Source organism: Manihot esculenta, chromosome 2 (genome assembly GCF_001659605.2).
Source record: "Manihot esculenta cultivar AM560-2 chromosome 2, M.esculenta_v8, whole genome shotgun sequence".
Taxonomy (NCBI): Eukaryota; Viridiplantae; Streptophyta; class Magnoliopsida; order Malpighiales; family Euphorbiaceae; genus Manihot; species Manihot esculenta.
The window spans coordinates 5,008,942-5,016,370 of NC_035162.2; the positions used below are offsets into that span (position 1 = coordinate 5,008,942).

General features: G+C 39.8%; 1 long non-coding RNA gene across 1 annotated transcript; it reads left to right on the plus strand.

Moving 5' to 3' along the window:
- Positions 1–6,023: 6,023 nt before the first annotated feature.
- Positions 6,024–6,879, plus strand: LOC110609854. Its single transcript, XR_002487090.2, has 2 exons — positions 6,024–6,215; positions 6,504–6,879. It is a non-coding gene; the product is annotated as an uncharacterized LOC110609854 (long non-coding RNA).
- Positions 6,880–7,429: the final 550 nt, after the last annotated feature.

The following is a 7,429-nucleotide window of genomic DNA, read 5'->3' on the forward strand; positions in this document are numbered from 1 at the left end:
TTGTCAAGAAAAGCAATTTTAGCAAACTCAAAGAAAGGTGAAAAAATAACTTACCATCAGCAGCATTTCTCCAATCGTGGATCCGAGCTCCTCACGAGAGCGAGATTGGAAGGACACCTGCTCCTTGGTAGAACTGGCCAAGTGACCAGTCAGGGCCAGAAGACGAGGATCCGAAGCCTCTGTTATCCCGCCGAACATCCGTTCCCGGAGAAGTGCGGCAACAGCGGAGGCCGGAGACTCCGAGGAAATGCTTGACAGGTCCAGAATGTTGTCAGTAGGGGACGACGAAGGAACAGTAGACACACCCTTCCCTTTCCCAATGGGAGGAAGAGGTGGGGAAGGACCCACAGCAGTCCGGGATTTTTTCCGAGCAGGAGATGGGACAGGCGTTCCAGAAGGGGTCGGACGCTTGCCCCCAGTCTTTGAGGGGACACCCTCAGATCCCTCAGGCTCAGTCCTCACAGGGGCAGGGGCACCTTCACCAGAAACCTCTGGGCTTTGATCCTCCAGGAGGACGATCTCCATCCCTGTCCTAGAAATCTCCTTATCTTCAACAGGGGACTTAAATTTCCCCCCTAACACCTCCTCAGTAGAATGAACGGCACCCTGCCCCACTTGTTCAGTAGCTGGAGTCTGCTCCACAACAGCTAGGGAAGCTTCCCTCACGACCTCTAAGGAGGCTGGAATGGATTTAAACCCTTCAGCAGGCGTCGAGGTCGAGCTCGACCCACCATGGCTAGATGACCGAGCTGATTTGGTGCTGCGAGAGCTCGGCTTGGAAGTTCGAGAAGAGGCTTTGACGGGAGGTCGGCTGATCTTCTTGGAGGAAGCGGCCTGAGCCAGCTCTGCAACAATCTCAGTTACAGAACGCCCATCCCCAAAGGCGTCAAAAATGGCATGCATGTTCTCCCGAGACAGGTCAAAATTCTTGGGGAATTTGATGCCCTCCATCCTAACCTCAGAAGCTGCAAGAAACCAGAGGTTATAAAGAATCATCATACTTCCTGATATCATGAGCAAAGAAGAAACAGAATAGCCGGACAAAGCACTATACCCGTGTCCCGGATATCCCCAAGGTTGGACGCAAACATACACTTCTCGACATCATACTTCCTCTCAACGGAAGTCAGTCGAAGCAGCCCGACCTGCTCAATGAGACTCAATTCGGGCAGATCGTTGCAACCAGGAAAGATCTCCCCCCACCTTAGGTCCACATCCCATGATCGGCAGGACCCTAATTTCAACTCCGCCACAAGGAAATTCTCTACCCATCCCTTTATAGAATCCTTGTAGCCCGTAAGAAGAGACAGCCCATTACGGGGGGAAAAGTAATAGAAGTTTTGCTTCGCCCTAACCAGGCGGAAAAAAGTGACAAACAGACAGGCCGTAGGGGCGAAACCCCAACCCAGACAGATAGACTCGAAACAGGACATGAACAAAATGGAATTCGGGGATAACATTCGAGGAGTTACCCCAAAGTATTCAAACACCTCAACAAAGAAAGGGGTAAAAGGAAGCGGTAGACCAAATTCTCTCTGCTTCAGGAAAAACACTATGCTACGAACCCCTTGGGGATCCACTAAACCAAGTGGGCAAGGGTAAGGAAGAACTATCCTCTCATTCGGAAGAGGTGCTCGAATAAGATACAACGGAGTGTCTAAAAGCCTCCGAGAAATGTGATTAGCTATGTTGGAAGGGGTAATATGCGACTCAAGGTCAAAAACATCAGGAAGCTTTAAACTTGCCATGGAAGAACAAGGAAGCGTACCTGAGAACACGATGGGATGAAAAAAGAGACGTAGAAGGAATTGCAGGAAGACAGAGAGCAACCAAGAGCTAGTTCTTCAAAAGACAGAAAGAATTCGAAAAGAAAGAAAGAAAGGCTATTATGAGGCAAAGCGCTGATACTGAACAGTTTTGTCTTGGAGCGGCGCGATCATTAATTGTTCTCGAAGTTTACCCTCTCGAACGGTTAGAAAATCACCGGCCAGACGGTAAAGGGGCAAAAGGATGATCGCTGGGCTTCTCTACATCTATCAAGGGCCAAGTATACGATGACAGTCCATCATTTAAAAGCCCATTCGCCATTCACATAATACAGGCCCAAATCATCAGTCAGAGCAACTTAGCCTACTACTTTACCATCCCTATAGTCAATGCCGTGGAAACAGAGGGGCAAGTCATGAAAAGACTCAAAAGTACAAGCAAATGGGAGCATGATAAAGGTCAGACTTACGCATCACTTAAAAAGTTATAAGATTTGATTTACCACTACTAAACAAAGGGTGGAAGATCGGAAAAAGGCGCCAAAAGCACCTCGGAGTCATACAAAGCTGAGAGCTTAGAGTTCAACTCATATAAAGCCGAGCTCAGAGGTCGGATTAGTCCAGCTCAGACAGCATGACTTGAGAGCTCGGCCAGCTAAAGGAAACTCAGAGTTCATTTCACTAAGTAAAGACAAAACTCTCAGGTCGGTCAATTCAGCTCGGACAACATGACCTGAGAGCCCGATCGGATGAAGGAGACTCAAAGCTCAATTCATCGAAGTAAAGACCGAGCTCACAGGTCGGTCAGACAGTCCAGTTCGAAAACTTGGAAGCCCAGTTGACTAAGTGGATCCGGAGTTCAACTCATCAGAGCTCGCAGATAGGTTAGATTAGCTCGGGAAAAAGCAGGACAGAGCTCAGTTGGTTAAAATGATAAGGCGAGCAATCTAAAGTATTTCACACATAATAGAAGAAGAACAGCTTAAGCATGAGAGCAGAACAAGAGCTTCATTAAAAGAAAAGCACATTACAGCACGTTACAAAGGCCTACACTACGGGATAAAAGACTATTCTTAAAGAATTTACATATCCAGATACTTCCTCATCTACGACTATTACCTACCCTACTATTCTAGTCTTCAGCTCGGAGGACTTCTCGTAGCTCGGAATGAGAGTTTTTCAGAAAAGGCCAAGATCTGTCTCGCTATTACAGGGGAACTGAACAAGTTGATTCCCATAAGCATTTCTCACTGTTCCCCTGGGCGAACGTCCGGTTATCCAAGTGTGATGCACGATACATTCGAACTAGCTCAGATATGGTATGCCGGCCGTGCATCACACATGAAAAACATAAGTCTTCGAGGCTATGGCCCCGAAGAGATCGCGAAGTACACATTCGAAGAAATCGCTGGAGACCTGACTGAGTGCAGCAGATCCCAGTCTCACGTAATACTGGTACTTCACACCAAAGGGAATAATAATACTGGTACTTCACACCAAAAAGAACAGCAAGCTGAGCGCCGGCGCCACTCTCGTTTATATCAAAAGAGGACAACAGGGGCATCGAGGAAATTCCCTGTTTCTCTGTGGAAAAAGGCAAAGTAAGATCGAACCCCTCAACAGTCCAGAACTTCTCTGGAGCCCGGACAACAAGCAGAGGAGGAGGCCGGCCAGACGACCTGGGTAAATCAGTTTCAGCAGCTTGCTGAATGGTCTCGCCCTTCGCCTGCCATATCCGAAGAATCTTCAATGCACCATCCAGACGCCTTAGAGGTAACACTGAATTTTCAAGAATTTTGAACTGACCCATTTTTATCTCAGGAACTGCCAAAAGTTTCAAAACAGGGACAAGTCAGAAACAGTTCTCCCTTAAGATGATGAGAGCACAATCAAGGCAAACCTCTGGGGCGCAAGGCAATCTGTTTGAAGAAGGCGTCGGATAGACCTGCCACAGACAAAACGAGAATTTCTCGCTTCAACAGAAGGCCCAAGAATGAAGAAAAGCTGGCGCTGGTATATACTCGGAGCCTGAGGACTTAGCATGGGGCAGAGCTACAATAGACCCTAAGCTAATGATGTCAGATTTCTAAAAGATATTCACAGAAAAGGAAAGAAAGGAGATGTCCAGATAATGATGACAAGAAAGTAAAGGCGGCAGAGGACAAGAAAAATAGAGAAAAGACAGAAAAAGGAAAGAGCAGATAGAATTCAGAAACTGCGCAACGACTGAAAGATGAAAGGATGTTATTAAGGCACTTAAACCCGAACAGACGCGATCATAATAGTTCTTGATATTCACCCCCTCGGCAGTTGGAGCAATAACAGCCGAGAAGGTGAAGGGGCAATTGATGACCGCTGGATTCCTTCACCCCAGACCAGGGGCTTGACTACAGCCCAAGGCCCACGACGTAGGGGCCCGCATACCTGATGTACATAACAAGCCTGGCTCATCCAACCTTCAAGGCCGGGCTCGGCCCATCTTCCTCACTCAAGTCGGCCCGGCCCGCACGAAGCAGACCCTCCCCACTCAGGCTTAGCATCCGGCCCAACTCTCAGCCCAGCCCAGGATTCGGAGTAATATTCACCAGACAGCCTGGCAGATCCACTCGAACGTACGCACGAGGAGAATCAGAGGCCGTTACGCATGGAGCAGGTGGCTGATACCCTAGTACCTCCGAATCCGCATGGCAGAGACGCGTGGCCCAATCCTGGAGAGACCTTTACACGTCACCAGCAAGCAAGACAATGTATAAAAGAGGAGTCCCCTCCTCAGAAAGCTGAGGCCTTATTCAGTAATACAAAACCCTTATAAAACTCTATTCAATTGGATCTCAGATTATCAAAATTTATTGGTGAGACTACTAATTTTACATTTTCAATACATATTAAAAAGTTATATAATCATAACTTATTATATCCAAAAGCAAAACAGCATATAATTTGAAACAATTTTAAAAAACTATTATATTTTTATGAAATTAATTATGTATTCCATTATCTGTGTAAATTGATAAATCAATTTATAAATTAAAACATCTAGAATTAAAATATTTGTAATTTCATACGACTACAACAGTAATATTAAATATATTTTATATTATGTCATTATTTCAAAAAATAAATGGGTTAATTCCGCCTTACATATGGTGTGGATATAAATTTAGATCGCCATCACTGCTGTGTTTTAATTCTGGAGTTGCTGAAGAACCAGGACCTCCTTTGATGCTATCTAGCTCTGTCCTCTTATCTCGTGTGGGAAGTATAATGGTCATTACGAATCGACACAACTATCAAATCAAAGGCAGCATGGTCCGATTGATTTAATCGAAACATTCAAGAATTGGGCCTTTGATAATTAGTCCAAATTACTCTTAAAATGAAAATTTTGTATAGTTAGATGCGAGTCATAATCATGTAATTTTTCTACAGAAAAAACAAAACTAATGATGGCAATCTGTCTATTAATTTCCAAGATTCGATATCAATTGAATTTATATGAATTTCAATTAATATATAATTTTTTTTTTCGAAGGGGTATGAATTTCAATTAATATACAGTTATATTGAAATGGTTTTGAGTTTTATACATTAAGTATTTATTATTCAATTTCTTTATATAAATAATAATTATTTAAAAAAAAAACAATGTTTAAATGTCATGTGATTATCCCTCCATTTTGTAAAAATTTAATTTAATTAAATTATTTTTTAAAAAAATTTATTTAAAATAAAATTATAAAATATTATTTAAATTATTTTTTTATAAAATCATTTATGTCGGATGAAGATAAATGATAATAAAATCAAATAATCAAGGACCTTACTTTTTGTGATGTCTCTTTTAACTTGTAGGAGCAAGTCAACCATTAGGTCTTTGGAAGTCGACCTCTTAAGTTTTTTGCCTCAAGTGTTGTCTACTCAAATATCCTAATAACTCTGTGGATAGAATTATTCTCTTGTATCATTCATATTCTTTTTAGAAATCAAATATAATTAAAAAATAATAAATTTTATATTGCATTTTTAATATACTCTTCACTAATACTGTTTTATTATTAATTTATTCATAAAATTAATAAATTTTACATTTTCAATGCATATTCAAGAGATATATTAAAAAGTTAATTAACAATTTACCACATAAAAATGAAAGTGAGTTATAATTTAAAATAAATAAATAAAACAAGTATATTTTTTATAGGAGAGAGTGAATATTTGGTTAATTGGGTATTAAATCAAACCATTTGAATTGAAAAAGATATTGATAAATCAATTTGGTTGGGCTATAAATAAGAGTGATAGTCTGATGGAGGAGAACAAATTGAAGAAATCAAAATCTCAAAATCATGAAAGGATTTATGATAATTATTGTATGCCTTCTCTGTGCAAACATTTTCTTCTCTTCTTCTTTCATTGTGGCTCGAGAATTGAAGGAAATAAAAGACCCAGGTAATATTTTAAGACAAGTATTTGTATGAATTAATTGTTCTGATATGCTAAATACAAGTTTGTTGTCTTTTTTTTTTTTTTTTAAATTTATTATTTAATTTTTAAATATTATCATTATTAAATTCTTGCATTTTTAAAATTTTATTTTTTTTTCTATCATTAAAATTATATCAAAAAAATCAAATTATTCTTTTTTTTTTTATTAAATTTAAAATTGAATCTTCACATTTTTTCTAAAAACTAAACAGTAAATCTCTCTTTTTTAATTACTGAACATGTGAGATACAGGTAAAAGATCTAATGTTCCTTTTAATTGCGGCCGAGGCAAGCGATACTGCATTCCTGGTTCACCTCCATGCGGAATTTACAAACGCTGCGGGCCACGAGCACCACCTCCTCCTCCGAAAAAGTGATGTGGGTCATCCAACTCAACAGAGAATAAAAATGTTATCAACGATCAAAGGGCTTGATTGGTATCCGCTACCCTTGCTCTATTGCAGACGTGGGTTTAGCTATTATTGATATAGTTATAATATCCAAGAATCACCCATAATATTAAGAGGCAAAAGTGTTTAAAAGTCATTATTATATTCTTCTGTATTTTATGGTATTTGTGTTTTGCTGAATAGCATAATTTAATAGAAAGTGTTTTTATTTCTTATAATATATGTCTTTTTATATTTTATCCCTATTTTTAATATTTTCTTTAAGTAATATCACTTTTTATATCCAACAAAGTAATATTAAATTATTTTCAATTTAATAATAGAGTCTATCTCATCTTTTTAATAAAATTAATATTAATATTGTTCTCCCTACAAGCACACTTATATAATAAATAAATATTCTCAAGTGATCAAATTAATTAAATTAAAAATTAAATTTTTATTTAAAATTATAATTAAATTGAATTAATTTATATATAAAATTAAATTAAATGGTATCGAAATAAATGGATTCAATTAGGGCTGTAAATGAGTCAAGCTATTCGTGAGCTACTCGAGGCTCGACTCGATAAAAGCTCGACCGAGCTCGGCTCGTTTTTTAAACGAGCCAAGTTCGAACTCAATTTTGAGGCTCGTCACTTAAACGAGCTGAGCTTGAGCTCCATAGTATTCGGCTCGTTAAGACTCGCGAGCTGGCTCGTTTTTAGGCTCGCGAGCTGGCTCGTTTTTAGGCTCCTGCTCGCTGAGAAGGCTCACGAGCAGACTCGT